Genomic DNA, 16,331 nt, shown 5'->3' on the forward strand with positions numbered 1-16,331 from the left:
TCAGAGTTAAGACTGTCAAGTGAAGCGTCATGTCAGAAGACATCGTAGCCCACGCTGCTGCCTTTTTTATTATCATTTACTTATATTTTTCCTGACATAACCCCAGCTTCGGCAGCGTCCTACAAATGAAGGAGCTGTTGAATGTTCATTTTGATCCCTAGGTTAATACACACACACGCATACATCCTTGTATACATATGACACACAAACACACACACAAATATTGCGTACGTCAGACAGATACGGTATGAAGACTGTACAGACAAAATTACACGGTAATACGGTAAGATTTCTAGAGCCAGACTAGCTTGTTTCTTTAAATCACAATTTAAAAATTTTAAATCTTCCCCAGAACAACATATTGCGTGTCCCATATTTTTAACAGTATTTTTTTCTGAATAATTCTGATTTTATTGTACTTTATATGCAGTAAACATCCTATAAAAGTTAAACTGTTTTTTCTCTTTTACTTCATTTAAGTGCTTTACAAATTTTAATGAACTGATTTACATTCCACGGAGCTTATCAGATTTGCATTAAAAACAACAAAAAGTCCTGTTTACTTCAATGGACTCTGATAAGCATGCCATAAGCAGGGACTACTACATTTTTTTTCTGTAGATTGTCCGGAATATATAATCCTAAGATTTCTTTGATCAACTTTGATCAGCAGCAGGTTCAGCTGTTAGACAGCTGCTCTGTATTTGAAAATTAGATTGTAGAGCATTTGGTAGAAGGAGATTCAGGCATGTTTAGGTAATTATTATTTTCCATGGTCTTATTTCTCCTCCGGTGGATCAGCCCCAGCACAGCCACTTTCTATGGAAACCTGGATTTCGTTCCATACAACTGTTTCTGTCCAACCTTTCCTTGAATAAGCGGTACTAATGCAGTTCTCCCTCGCTACTTCACTTCCAGTTTATTTCAATTCACTGTAAATACCAATTTTGAACATTCAGATTGAATTTTAGGTACTACTCCTTCATCCCATTGTCCACAGTGTTATTTACGGTCGCGGCTATGCCCACAACCGGAGTCCCATTTCCAAGTTGCCGCTCACGGACTAAGAGGAATCCCCCATTAGCACAGCAAGTTGCGCTGTTAATGTACTCCCACTTGATTTGCTACCTTAGAGAGCAAATGAAACCACAGGAATAGCTCCATCCTCACCGAATGAAGGGCTGTACTACCCATTTGGGCTTTGGAGGCAATCGCATTTACATGTAAACATCCACTACGTCTTCCCTGGACCTCTGAGCTGCTCTTACGACGTAAATGCAGAGAGACTGACCATAACCCACAGCTCCCACGAGGCTCGAACCTACTCTGAAAAACATCTGAGATATTTGCCGTTAGGCCTGAGGAGGAGGACACCCGTGGGACGGGGCTGGAACTAGATGACCTTTGATGTCTCTCCCAACCCAACCCATTCCGTGATTCTGTGACACCTGTTTACACTTACTTTCTGGGAAACTTCAAATACGTAGCACTGTCAACTCTGGCACTGGCATTAGCAGGAACGCTCCCTGAATTATCAGCAAATTTTCTTTTCCCCTGCTTTCAGCAGTACCCCCAAGTCTCTGGGGATGGTATTTCTTAAAATACATTCTTTCCTCTTCCAGACATACCATCTTCTATTATTATATCATTTTAACTTGCAATATCTATCTTAGCTTGCAAATTTCTATTTTCAAAGGGGTCATGTTCTGTACAAAGCCTTTTTGGAGAATGGAGAGCTTGACACACAGACAAGAAAATGGTTTTTCTAGTAGCTCCTGACGGAAGCAGAAGCTCAGGATCCCAGTCTAACTGCCCCGTGACCATGTCTCAGCTCTCCCACCTACAAAATAGAGCACTCCCCTCTCCGCCCAGAGGCAAGAACTATTTCTTCTTTTAAATGCCATGAGATAAAGGAACATCAAGACACCACAGCTGAAAACTGCTGTACTATTATTTACATGAGTACATCATATGACTTGGAGCCCTAGTCAGGAATCCAGGTCACCATCAGATGTACAAAAATTAACTCAGCAAATTTCGGTAGCCATAACAGCTATTTTATGGACTCCTTTTTCTGAACGTTATTTTGTTTATAGCTACTTGTCAAAAGTCAAGAACAAACACTACAAAAGAAACCCCATAAAATTAGGAAACCCGCTGGATCTACATGGGGATGTACTAAAACCAGACGGTGAAACCCTGATATCATGCGGTATTATGGATCTAGATCATCTGTGGTCACAAAACTGCTAGATGATGCCGAACTTTATGGAAGAAACAACAAAAGATATAAAATTAAGTAACGGTGAATACTTAAACTGCCCGTTCCTATGTTGATGGAAGACTCTGAGACACCAATTAATGAAGAAATAACAATACAAGAGCCATCAGTGACCCTTCTCTTGACACGTAGCTAAATGCTATCCTTTTAGCAACGCACTGACTGCCATGCGCTTTTGCTGGCTCAGACGAAAAACCTCACACCTTCTAGTAACAACAAAACTTAGGCTCAAGTTTACAATTCTCAAGGATAACAGGAAATCTCCCCGTGATGGGCAATGAATGAGACAGCTCTTCTGGCAAACAAGAAAGTTTTCTTTGTGCAGTCGAATCGGTTTTGTGATTTAGAAAAAAACTCAAAACTGAAACAGTGATTTATCTTAACACGTTTTACAATTGAATAAGCTAAAAACATTTTCATCTGATTGGATCAAAATGTATTTTTCGTCATTCTGAAACATCGTTCAATTCAAACACAAATTTCTTACCTTTTAATGTAAACGTCTGAACGTTTCTACAAGAAAAGTCATTCCCACTTGAAAATCTAAAATTCTTTCCATCCTGAAACCCTGTTTTTCCATAAAACACTAAAAATTTGAGAAGTTTTCAGGCAGCTCTCCTGGTAAATAAGACGTTTTCATGGAGATGACAAAGCTAAGCGGGTACCAGAGGGGAGCAGGAAGTGAACTGCCTGAGTAGTTAAATTTGGTTTCTGTCGTTGGCACAGTAATTTTAGTACCTACCTCTCCTTCCACCTGCTGGCTCATTCCTTATCCACATTAATGTTGTGCCTCCTCCTTCCCCCACACGTTCAAGCTGCCTATGAACTTGTCCAATCCTCAACTCTTCCTCCCCAAAACGGTATCTTCTCCTCAACTTCTCCTGACAATATTCTTCTCCATCACCATATTGTGCTTTTAACCTTTGACAGAGACCGTCAGCTGGTTTTATCAGGGAAGAGATCACACTCAGGAGTTTTCCATCTTAAAGAAAAAGGTCTCAAAACCATACATCCTCAGCTGTAAGATCTGATTTTCATCCTCAGCCTCCAAATCCTCTGTATACACACTCTACCAACACATTCATATTTCGTTCCCATCACTTATTTCAAGGTCTTAATGGGACTTGTGGGTGATACACCATGACACAAAGCACAGCATTTAAAGCCTCCCAATATTTCTGGAAAGTAGGTGAGAATAACCGAGTTTTCAAGACAGGGAAGCCATGGTAAAAAATTCAACACTTCATCACTGTCTGGTTTGGTTTGCTCACATAGAAGTTGTCAACAAACTGTGAATTTTTTGACTATGGTTCTTCTTGCAAGCAGGAAACGAATTAATCTGCCTCCAGTTTTGTTACTTATCTGTCAGGTATACCCTTGCTAAAGGAAAGGGAGTGAACGAGGGATGCCTGAATTTCCCTTCACAGCTACAAACCACAGTCTCTTCACAATCTGAAAAGTTCCTGAAAACTACAGATGAAAAATATGAAGCGATATGAACTTAAAAGGGGGGAAAAAAAAAAAAAAAGAAGAAAAAGAGCAGGCAGAAGTAAATCCTGCAAAGGCACACTGCTTTCTAGACAAAGGGCAGCTGTCAGCTGAATACCTTCAATGAAGAAACCAAATGATCTCTTTTGTCGAAAATGACAGTGGAGGATTAAAATGAAAAGTGGCCAAATAATTTACATGAGATGAGAATCCATATGATGGTAAAGAATGTAGATATCCTTGAAGCGGTTTCATTTCAATAACACTGAAGCCTAGAAAAATTGCAGATTCAGAGAAACCCTCTTTCTTTCAGGGATAATGTGCTTAGGACAATGACGGAGAGAGAATCCATCTCAGCACCGGGCTCTGTAATGGAAGTAAACGCACTCCCCCCCACTCTTTACCAAGGTGCCCCTATCTGAATTCCTGCAATAGCTGCCAATCTTGGTTTTTTTTGTTTTTTTTTTTTTTTATTTGCTCGGCTGTATGGCTCCTGTTATCCAGGCTGAGATATCAGATGCATTAAGCAATGCCCCGGTAGCGTTCCTGATAATCCACAGCGGAAGTTTTGCTGCTTCATATCAGCTTTGCAGCTGCCAGGGAAGTGTCTGAAATGACCCAAGCGACGGAGCAGCAGAAGGACGGGCAGGTTTGGTGCTTTTTCAGAGGGCTGGATGTCAGACACCAACCGATAAAACCCCAGCGTGGCTCAGAAGACCCCGGGCTGGGGAAAGGCTTAGTTTACAGCATGACATAACGGTTAGAGCTCCAAAGCGTGGATGTGATTCAAAGCAGAAAGGCTCAAATGCGTGGCAGGGTAACAATTCACCGCGGGTCAGCTGTTACAGCAGAATTACACGCACTCGAGGTGAGGTAATTCAGGTACGTGTGCATCAGGGTAACCTCAATGAAAGAAGGATAATTTACCTTGCAATTAACAGGAGGGAAGAGTACACAGATGGATATTTATTGAAAACAGCGGACGTGCTGCAAGTTCCCTCCCTCATTTAACTCTGTGTCTCTGGATTCCCACTTCCATCACTGCGGGAAGCACCTGCGAGTGGAACCTCCTGCACTTCTGGGAGCTCCGACTCCTCCACCAAGTACCAGCCTGCCCGAGACTCCGGCTGTGCTCCAGCTTATCTCAATTTCAACACAGACGGAAAGGAACGGTCCTATCCTCTCCTTCGTTCCCTTTTTGCGGGAAGGTTTTTTTCCCCCGACTGCTTCTCTGGTCCAGCTTTCCAGCCATGCCAAGAGCAGTGGTTGCGCAGCCAAGGGAGGCGGGCAGGAGACGGCTGAACCACGCAGCTGGGGACCGGCTCCTTCAATGGCAGCTCACGCACGTCCTCTTCAAGCGATGCTAAAAGCAAAGCCCGAGTGATGGGCTCGGCGACCGGCCCAGGGACAAAAAAAAAAACAAACAAAAAAACCCCACACCCTGCCCATTTTCCTCAGCTCCCATCTGACCCCTGTTGATGAACAGAAGATCTCGCTGCCACCAGGGACCGAGCTCCCTGACAAACCCTCTGGTGTCTCAAAATACACGAGAGTGCAAGCTGCTCTTCTGTCTTCGATAAGACTGCCTGTAATTTCAGCTCCCTATCTAGTTTCCCTTCGAACGGTACCTCTGCTTTCCACCGACAAGTTACATAAAACACTCGACTATAGTTACCCACTTTATCTCTCATTAGTATATTTATCAACGGAGTATCACCCAGTGGCAAGAGGTCATTGTTTCAGTCTCTGCGGCTTTTAACAGAACTATTATCCAGGCTGTCAAATCAATGGAAATATTTCTGAAGTTGGTCTGTCATCTGCGCCTGAGATCTTATCTCTGCGTGGCATGAGACAGACTGTCAGAGAAGTGACATTCAAAGCATAATCTCATCAGAAAGTGTAATGACTAGTTTATTTCCCAGTAAATACTGGCCAAGAATATCGCTAATGCCATTCTCAGCGAGGTCAACAGATGACACCATCCATTTTATCTACTGATATTTCTACAGATTCTATAATAACGGCATGCATGTCACCTAAACAGTTCCCCCTGCAACATACAGTAAATTCATTTCTATTCTAGACGGCAAAATTAAAGCTCAAAGATATCCTCTCCAGAGATAAACTCTGATGCAGCCGAGAATTACACCGAAGACACCATCTTCTCTTTCCCCCAGGACTGCAAAACAGCCACCAGTTTAGCTGCTCCAGGAAGCACCTGGTGAGGAACGTTTGCATTTGAGATCAGCCAAGGATGAGAAGCGCAGCCCTCTGGATGCCAATCTAGGCAGTCCTGCAGCCTCAGCTCAACTGCACCTTCCATCCAGGCAAACAACAAATTTAAAAAAAATCCCAAACTCGGAAAATAACACTGATGAACGCGATGGCTATGGCTCTCCGCTGTCTTCCCTACAGCACTATCATTTATCTAGGGGCTTTCACAGGTCTATGGATTTAACGGACTGAAGAAACCACCACAGGACTCCAGCTCGACCTCTTCTGCAGCGCTGACCAGAGGTTTCTCAGCAATTTCGGCAAGAAGCCCAGATCTTCTGTTTGACCTACAGAGATAGCCAGTCCCAACGTAAAAATTTGGGATTTTATCCAATGTAGAATCTACCATAACTTTGAATAAGCTTTAGAACCAAACCGTAAGAATCCTCATTCTTTAAAAACCTGCATCTCGTTCCTAGCTTGAGCTTTCAACCCCAGGGTATTGCCATACTCTAAGGAGAGAACAGTTTTAAAGTCTGTGAGAATAACATCACTGCAAGAGATGTTTCATTCTTGTGCTTCTTTTCACAGAGAGTGCAAGCCTGGAGGAGAAATCTCAACAGAACTGTTACCAAAGACAGGCCTCTGCTTTGTTTATAACCATATGCTCACTAAAATGTTGTTTGCTTCTTACTAACCTTCTCACTGTGCCAACAGAGGTTGTAGAAAACAGTTCTCCCTCAGCAGATGTTACAAATAATGATAACGAGGAGACAGCCAGAAATAGTTAATCACTAAGGATGGGATAACAAGCATCAGTTAATCACTTCAAGGTTCTTTTATACGTCAAAGTATGTACTCCTATGTCAATTAAGAAAGAGTTGTGGCTACTTCAAGGAACATCCTCATCCTCCTCAAGAAGCTGGCAAACTTAGAGTGAACTTTTACTGTCCCGAGATGACTCAGTATCTTAAAAGGATAATGCGAGGAAGGGTCTCCTTACCAGAATGACCACCAAGGAGCTCACACCTGCGCAGAAGTGTTTCGCCGACGCAGCAAAATTTACTACGCGTGTGCAAAAAGGCTATTCGGTCACCCTCATGAATATGTAAGACCAGGTGGAGTTATGTATCAGGTAGGCAGAAAGAATTATGAGAATCTGTTTTGTATAAATAACGGGTGAACATCCCCAGTAAGGTGTGCTAGATTTGTGGATTTCCACCTAGCACCTGACATCGAATAAAGCAATATCTCCTCTCGAAAGTCCTTTTGCTTTTGAGAGCTTTTAGGTCAGGTAACAGAACTAGATCACTTAAAGCACCAAGGATAAAGGAATTTTAATTATTTCACATTTCAGTACGTGTTTGTGTACATAAATCGTACAGTCATTTCAGTACACATTAAAAGACTCCCATAATAAAGCTGACACTCTATTCTGGTTTTACAAATCAGCGCCTAAACTCTGAGACAGTCATTTTACTGATGTTTCTTAGCAGGAATCTACTCTGCAATGTAGATTAAAATGCCAAAAATACACCTTGCGCTGGAGCACGTAAAACTGTATGACCTTCAGAGCTGCTATAACATCATCGAGTTTCTAATTTTTTAAAAATCATTTTCTCAGTATTTTGACAGCAGTCCCAAGCACCAACACAATCCTATCAAGCTATTAATATTATCCTAAAATTTGTTTAAAAACAGAATTAATTGATAATAGCTCTGAAAGCCTCATACTTGCAAAAGATAATCTATGCCTGCTAATCTATAGCACCCTACTGTTGAGATAATTAACAATTAAAAAAAGCATAGTTAAGACATCGGAGGTGGCGATTTACTCTTCCTTGTAATTGGATTTGGTGATAAGAGTATTTTTGAAATTACACAACAGGTCTCTTCTGAGTAGAAAGATTTGGAGTTTTTCGCAATGTGAAACACACAGGTACTTTCTGCTTAAGGCACCTTGAAGACGCTGACAGCAGACAACGGCTAAAGTTTTATGACTATCCTTAAACTTAATGGCATCGCAGACTCGCAAAACCAACACAGTTAACTAAATTGTTCACGAAATAAAAGGGGGGGGGGGGGGGGGGGGGGAGAAAGACGGAAATTTTTTGAAGCCAGCAGGTAACATGATAAAGTGAGAATTGTTCTGTAATATTTCAACAACGGGTTGGTGCGAGCATACAGCACCTTCAAAGCTCTTGCTAACAAGGCATCTACGCGTGAATAATAGTATCCCTTGTTCTCCTTTATTTACTTGCCATATTTAAATTGAGACCTACACAGTATGGGGATATTTATGTACATTAAATCCTCTGGACTTAACCGACTGATAAACAAGACCTTTATGAAGACAACTGAGAAACAAACATCTCATCTGCATTTTTTAACTTTCTACAGGGGAAGAGTTGTTTACGTTACATCCCGGGGATGATCTAGTTCCCACAAAGCAAGCAAAGCTAAGCCAGGGTCCGTCCATGGACGGAAGGTTTCCAAGAAGGGATGAGACCCTGCAGAAATCACTAAGAGCCCACCCACTGGTGAGGGCTGTTCTCCTGCTCGGTGAGTCCCCTTTCAGCGAGCTGTACCGTAATCACCGCTGCGGTTATTAGAGATACTACGTGCAAGACAACATGGATTCCAAGGCTTTATCCAGCAACGCAAATAAATAGCAAAATGTATGAACTGGATTTTACATTACTCAACCCAAAACATCATTCTCTGCTCTCTTGAAGAAAATAATAAACTCATCAGAGTCAGACCTCAGTTTTCAGCTCTTCTAAACTAAGGTATTTCTAGAAGAATAGCCTAGCCTTGCCTCAAAATTGTGCTTTGCTGGGAAGCTCAGCGCTGGATCACCAAAACCGTACGCGCAGAATGTCAAGTGTTAGCAGCAAGGTCCCTCAAGTTGTTATTAGTTTAGCCTCAGTAAGGTCATGTTTTTCAAAATTTTATAGTCCTTCGGGCTATGAAGCTTCAAGTCTCGCTTTGTCCTAAGCCTCCAGGAGAGGAAAAATACCAAACACGAGATTTGTGATACAGCTTAGTACGAGCTGACAACTTCCAACATAATCACTAGCATTTCCCCTCAAAGATCTGTGAGTTTTTATTTCCAATTTCAGTACTGGACCAGGCCCAGGTCAGCTCAGCTTAGAAGCGCACAGCCAGCCACCATTGCTGCTGCGTTTTCAGGAAATAAGAACTAATTAAACTAATGAGAGGATCCTACAGGACCAAAAGACAAGATAAGGCCAATTCTTGCAGGATGTCCAGCGCCTAAAGTCAAGAGGCTTCTGATTTTATGCTCAGTACATATATTTTTCCTAATGCCCGGTACCTCCACGATCTGGACCAGAATTATTATTGTATTAAGTGCTGTATGGACACAAAGCACAAAAAGGTAATTTTTTTTTAATATCAATCTATTCTCTGCCTTGCAACCTAAATACGAAGCAACAGATGGATATAAGCAAATGAGAACAAGGCATAACGAATCACCACAGGCCAGCACGCTGGCTGATGAAGCTCCTATGGTGCCAAGCCCAGCTTCATGAGGTTTTTCTGTACATCACAGCAAAGAAGGTTTAAGGAAAGTTTTAAGCAATGAGGTAGCTTCGTGAACCCTTGAAGAGTATTACTCACGTCTGGCAGCAGCAACATCTTTTTATTTATTTGCTACGGATTATCCAATGACTATTCACCATCCATGGGGAAAGGAAATAGCTGAGTTTATTATCCAACTTTTTATAATTCTTTTTTGCCTATAGGATTGCAAACAGTTACCTTGGAAATAATAAGCTCCAAGGATTCAAAAGTATTACTTCATTAAAAAACACCCACCATGTTTTGTATTTCAAGAGCGCTTTCTAGAACCAGATCATAAACCTCCTAAAAGTATTCTGAAGTTGTGTTCTTTAATCTTATTCTTTAATATTCTTCGAAGAAGCTACAGATAGAACAGCAAAGTTAAGAGATACAAACACAAGAAACCAGACGCAGAGCTGTGGAATCAATCCATGGCTCCTTATTCCTGGATTTCTGCTCCCTATCATGAGCCATGGCTTTTGCCGTGTGCTTCCTCTTAAACTCTAGCTCAGAAGAGCCAAGTTCCCTTGGGGCCGGCTCTTTAGCAGGCGTGACTTAAACAGTACTGGTAGTAATGCTCTAAAAGCAGCTGAGGAGTTGTTGACTCTATGTCCTCTGTCTAGAAAAATAAATTGCTCTTATCATTTTTGGACTTCAGTAAAGCATTTGATAAAGTCACAAATGGGAAATTATCCATAATTTTGGAAAAGACAAAGATTAGTATAATTATGAGATAGGGTACAAAGGAAACATATAACTAAGAACTGGGCTGAAAATTTAAAATAATGGTTTGGAAGATGGCTATCAGTGATATTCCTTAAGCATCATCTTCGGAGTATCTTAAGAACGAAAACTCTTCAAGATCTTGACACAAAGGCTCAACACGGTAACGAGATCTGCTGATGACAAAGTTAGAAGCCACGTCAGGACAGGGAATTGGAGTACCATAAAAAGTAACAGACAATCCTAAGGGCAAGAACTAAAAAGACATTTAGCAGCGCACTATGCAGGGTCAGCCACTTTGGGAACAACAACTTCTCATATACACAAAAAGATCATCAGCTGGAAAGATCGTTATCTCTTAAGTCACGGTGACCAAAAGACACAACGCGACAAAACCACCAAAAAGGCAAGGCCCAATACGGCTGAGGATGCCGGCTGTTGCCAATCCAGAAAGAAAAGCATTAAAACACCTGCATGAGCCCTCACCTGGACTACGTACAATCCTGGTCTCCCGCATTCAAGATGAATTTAGAACTGAGCAGCTCAGAGAGCAACCACAGGATGGCAGAGGAACGGGAAGCCTACCTTGGAAGAGATACAGCACGTTTTGCCTGCCCAAACCTCAAGGCTGAGATGAGGAGGCGGTTTACCATAAAATACATGAAGGGGACCAACACTGGAGACAAGAGATGGAAGTAAGGATTTATTTTAGCTAAATTATAACATTGATCCAAGATGGATGGGTACATACAGGTCACAAATAATCTTGGGAATTTAGATTTCCAGCCTGCTGGGTAGCCGTCTCCCGACAGGCTTCTGTACGCTTGGCTCTACCTGCTCCTAAGATAGAGAATTTAATCAGATTCTGAAAAGGATATAATAAAGGTTGACTGCAAAAAGAGAAGCTGGACATGAAACTGGAAGTCCCAGACCAACGCTCCTCTGCTTAAGAGAATATCAAGGAGCATTTAGAAACTGAAAGAGCGCCAGCCTATGTACATAATAAGCAACAAATCAAATGCCTTTTTCTATATGTTTTGTACTTATGTACCTTATTTTCTCATTCTTTTTTTTCTTTATAAGGAAATCATATTAAAAAAGCTCTTTGGAACAGGTCCATGTCTCCTAGGCTGTTGACAGAGTTCCTCACAAACAACACAGAATTCAAAACAAATTAAAACGTATGCATGTTCCGAAGGAAAATCAAACAAAAAAAGGTCAATTGTGCTGTCCGGGAGTAAAAAAAAAAAAAAAAAAAAAAAAAGGATAAAAAAGAATCTAGGATGTGGTAGTGACTTTTGTGGTTAAAGCCCATATGGTTCTCTGATAAAGCATTCTTTTTAGTCTGTTTAAAGTGCTCCACAGTCTGACCGAGAGCCCATAAATACATGATGCAACATACTTAAGGGTTTTACTTCGGAATTTTGCTCCCTCACTTCTCTTTGTAATTACTCTGTTTATTACTTGTATAAAGACCTCACATCTGTTCCTAGATGGCAGAGAACCTCCTTTCACCGAGGCAGGTTTGGGCTCTGTTCAGAGCGTCGCTGCAGTGCGAGTCAGCGGGAACACTTTGCATACTCCTAGAAACCAGAAACCGGCAAATCCACGAGTGCTTTGAGGTGGATGGTGCTCACGCGTGCTCCGTGCCGACAGCTGGCTTCATCACAGCAAGGGGTGACAAGGTGCCAACCCGATTACTAACTCCTTCCGAGATCGCTCAAGAAGTTAATTTTCTAATTCACTTCAGTGGGTTTATTCCATAGTATTACATCCAGGTCGGGTAAATCTCACTGCGAGCGATGACTATCCCTTTTAGCTGAACTGGGACCTGGAGCAACCCTCCTTGGCAGGTCAGGGCTGTCTAGTTCTTTCTCAGGACTTTAAGCAGGCTGCAAAAGAGCCAAAGGGGGCATGACCACAGCTTTATTGTCACTTGTGTTTGTCATTGCCCAGGGAGCCGTCTGCCACTGCCTCATCTGCTAAACTTCCCAGGAGTCTGCTCCCGAAGAGCGAGGAGACTCCCCAGCAGTGTCTCAAGCTCCTTCACAGACACAGAGACAGCAGAGTGGAACTTCTACCCTTGCACCAGAACACAACCAAAGACACATCACCTTTACATGGGTCGTAATATCATCAAGAAATTTTGCTCCAGACAGCCCACAGTGAATAGTCATTATAAAATAGTTACACAAAATGTAGACTGACCGTGCCCGTTCACACAGTTTCTGTGACAACTCTGCCATGACTTTCCCTGTCTCCTGAAACCAAGTTAACAGGCAAGAAAATAATGATGCAGCTAATTACTCTGAGCTTTTTGTTACTATTCAATCCTGCGTACTTTAAACAGTCATAGGAAGAAGAATACCGTGAAGGATTAGAGAAAGTCTAGTGCTGGCACAGTGTCGTGGTTTGGGCTGGACTGGCCACCGAAACAAAGGACAGACGCTCAAAGACTTGTACTTTTACACGGTCCTTCCAACAAGCAGCATCTGGGTCTCAACACGACCGTAAAGCCTTGGCGCAGAGAAGCTGTGACCCAAAATGATTGGCGTTAACACTTCCATTAAATAATCCTCTGTAAAGTGAATTATTTATATTGGATACAAATAAAGCGGGTAATTGCCATGAATTTCAAAAATATCTAAACACTCCCACGACTGAACTTCATTTGCTATCTTTGCAAAAAGCAGGGTGATGCACACGGAAAAGAACAAATTCAGACTCCTCACAGACACGACTGGTTCTACGGCAGTTGTGACTGTTCGGGAAAAAGACACACATATCGCTGTGGGCTACTCAAAGAAAACACGCTCTCAACGAATACACAAGAGTGATCAGCAAAACCCAGATGTGAGGCTGGAGGTCAGAGAACAACAGGAGTCGGATTCAGCTGCCTGGATAAGCTGGAATATTCACCTTGGAAATATGGTAATTAGCTCTGCTCCCGTCCCTACTCACCCACCCTGGGTCACTTAAAATTGCATGCAGAAATAGAAAAGGTCCAGGGGAGAGTGACAATGAATGTTATTTGAGGCAAGGGAAGACTTGCCATCTGAGAAGAGATAAGAGAAGGACAGTTTAGTTCAGAGAGGAGATAAATAAGCGGCACACTGATAGTAGTATATACGATGAGTGATCACAGGAAGGTAAACGCAACGTTCTTGCTTATTCTTTCTCATGTTACTCGGGCAAAAGGGACCTCCAACTTTTTAAACGCTTCTTAGCATATAAAATGAAACCAGGTATAATTAGTTCTGCTGAAGTACCCTGAAGACCTTAGCAAAATTTAGAACGAATTACATATTTATGTGAATAGAAAGAATGCCCACAGCTGCAATGGCAGAATTTAACAAAAACACAGGATAGGAGATAGGAGCTTTCGTCCACAGCCACATGGTTGCTAGCCATGGGTGAACCAGTCACAGACTGGAGAGGACAGGTAGAAAGAATGACAAGTATCATCATCATCATCATGTGACCATCATCAGGAGAGCCGCGGAGACGATCCAAGGGCTGGAGCCCCTCTGCTGGGAGGACAGACTGAAAGAGCTGGGGCGGTTCAGCCTGGAGAAGAGAAGGCTCCGGAGAGACTTTATAGCGGCCTTCCAGTCCCTAAAGGGGGCCTGTAGGAGAGATGGAGAGGGACTCTGGAGCAGGGAGGGGAGCCATGGGACGAGGGGGAAGGGTTTTAAACTGAAAGAGGGGAGATTGAGATGAGATATTGTGAAGAAATTCTTTGGTGTGAGGGGGGTGAGCCCCTGGCCCAGGTTGCCCAGAGAAGCTGTGGCTGCCTCATCCCTGGAGGCGTTCAAGGCCAGGTTGGACTTGCTTTTCAGACCTGCCATGTCACACTCATGTTTTCCTAGCAGGAACTCAGGCTGAATCGAGGTTGTCTCTATACCTCCTCCTCTCCATATGCAATGCCCCAGCACAGCTTCACACGCCGCAGGAAATCACTGCGAGGGCGCGCAGGGCAGCTGGATGTCACGCGTATAAGCATTCAGGGGCATGCTCCGAAGTATGGGGTCTGTGGGTTGGGTCACCCCAGAAGGAGCCAGCTGACGTTCTTAAAAGCAAATGAGAAGTTAAGAGCTAAAATTGGTCTTCTGAATCCCTCCCATGCACTGGTGCTACTGGAGCCAGCGAAAATTATATTAGCCTGCACAGTAAGCAGCAGCCATGCCTTTTTACAGCTTCACTGAAAGCATCTGGGCACTTAGAGAGATTTCCAATCCCATTTGTACGACAATTGCTTTGATGCTACGAGAAGACTCAGGATGAGATCCTGCATCTCACCTTCGTGAGCAGGGACACTGCTGGAGTACCTCCACTGCTCCTGGAGAAATGCAGGAGAGGATCTGGACCAGAGAAGAATTCTCATTCTTAAAATATGGGTTTAGTGCACCAGACGGTGCTGTGGCAGGTCAGACTGACAAGGCTCCTTTTGCAAATGTTGATTTCAGTTATTTTGACCTTGTCAGATACAAAAATTTTATCTGGAGTCTGCTGCAAGGAGCTGCCCCTCCCACAGATCTGTTTTTCTTATTAAAAAAAAAAAACAAACCCAAATAAAAAAAAAACAAAAAAAGAGAGAGAGAACACAAAGATACAAAAAGCACCTGAGCTCCCCGAAAAAGAAAAATAACTCATTAGGTGCTGGATCCTTGAAGAGACCCGAGTCTGGCGAGTGCTCTGGACAGACATCCCAGCATTGTATTTTACTGCATGCAATCTGCCGAACAACTGGGATTTGCTTACCGCTGATTAGAATAGGAAGCTTGCATATTATGCATGTCTAAGAGGGAACGTAGCCTGATCTCATGCAAAAAAAGAAAGATACTGTGTGGCAAGCATAAAATGGCTGCTCTTGCATTTTATGAAGACATACGGCAATGACCCTGAGCCAAACCGTTTGAACTTTCAGACAATAAAAACATCTTGCCTGCGTCTAAATTGTCAAGTGAACTTTCCCGAATGCCTTTGTGCAAAGTGCCTGCACTCGCAGATCTCAAAGCATTTCACAAGCATGAACAGCAGACAACCGATCCCGAAAAACCACTCCCTTCCGACGTCTCAAAGGACTTAATGAAGTTGAACCTCCCACTGCAAGCTGCTGACTAACACACACCGTGTGATAGAATAGAAGGAGCTGGAAAATAATGTAAAGAAGTCCCCTGACGTTTCCCTCTGCATTAAGATCAGGTATATCAGAACCACCCTGACAGTTTCTAGCTAATTTGCTCCTGAGAAATGTTCCATAATTTCTGTAGATAACCTGCTTAGTGCTCAACTATTCCTAAAGTTAGAAGTTTTTCCTAATGCCTAACACAAATCTTCCTCGGTAACCCCAGAGTCACAGGCTTTTAGCACTTTGCTCATCCTTTCTTTGGTTTGGCTCAGTCTCCCAAGCAGGTAGGAGATATTTCACGGTTGAGAACGGTGAGTCACCGAAAGGTTCAATGCCACCCGAGGGTCGCAGGGACAGCAGAGCGTAACTCTCAGCACTCCTCACCTCTCAGCAGCCCGCCAAACAAACCCGAGGAAGACGAGCAGCAATTCCCGAGCCAACCGGTGGACATCGTTATATTGATGAGAAACTGATGTTCTGTTTCTAACAATGTACGAGCCTAATGGAAGAGGCCAAAAGACATTACTTCCTGCTCTGTTGTCAGCTTGAAAAGGGAGAAACGCAATGAATCCAAAACTTAAATCTCCTCCAAAGCCTTGCACAGGAAACTTAGATCCCCTATGGGGCCGGTATTAAGGTTCTGCTAGAAGACATAACTAAGAGTAATGGGATGAAATTAACTAAGAAAATTTCCTAACTGAATTTCAGCAGCTAATAGAGCTCTCATTTTCCCCAGGGAAGCCGTGGAAGCCCCAGCGCTCAGGAGAGCTGCAGTAATAGCGCTTTCACAATCGGAAGAATTTCTAATAACGCATGTCAGGACCGGTATCGCTCAGGGGCAGAACCATGCCCAGGGCTCCGCTGGCCCAGCCCGGCGCTGGGACCACTGCAGAAGGTGCTTCTTCAGGA

General features: G+C 43.0%; 1 protein-coding gene across 17 annotated transcripts in view; it reads right to left on the bottom strand.

Annotated features, from left to right (window-relative positions):
• The window catches only part of HMBOX1 (homeobox containing 1), a 115,046-nt gene that overhangs the window by 10,035 nt on the left and 88,680 nt on the right, over window positions 1-16,331 (bottom strand). The gene's annotated exons all lie outside the window — the stretch shown is intronic.

Source organism: Larus michahellis, chromosome 3 (assembly GCF_964199755.1).
Source record: "Larus michahellis chromosome 3, bLarMic1.1, whole genome shotgun sequence".
Classification (NCBI taxonomy): Eukaryota; Metazoa; Chordata; class Aves; order Charadriiformes; family Laridae; genus Larus; species Larus michahellis.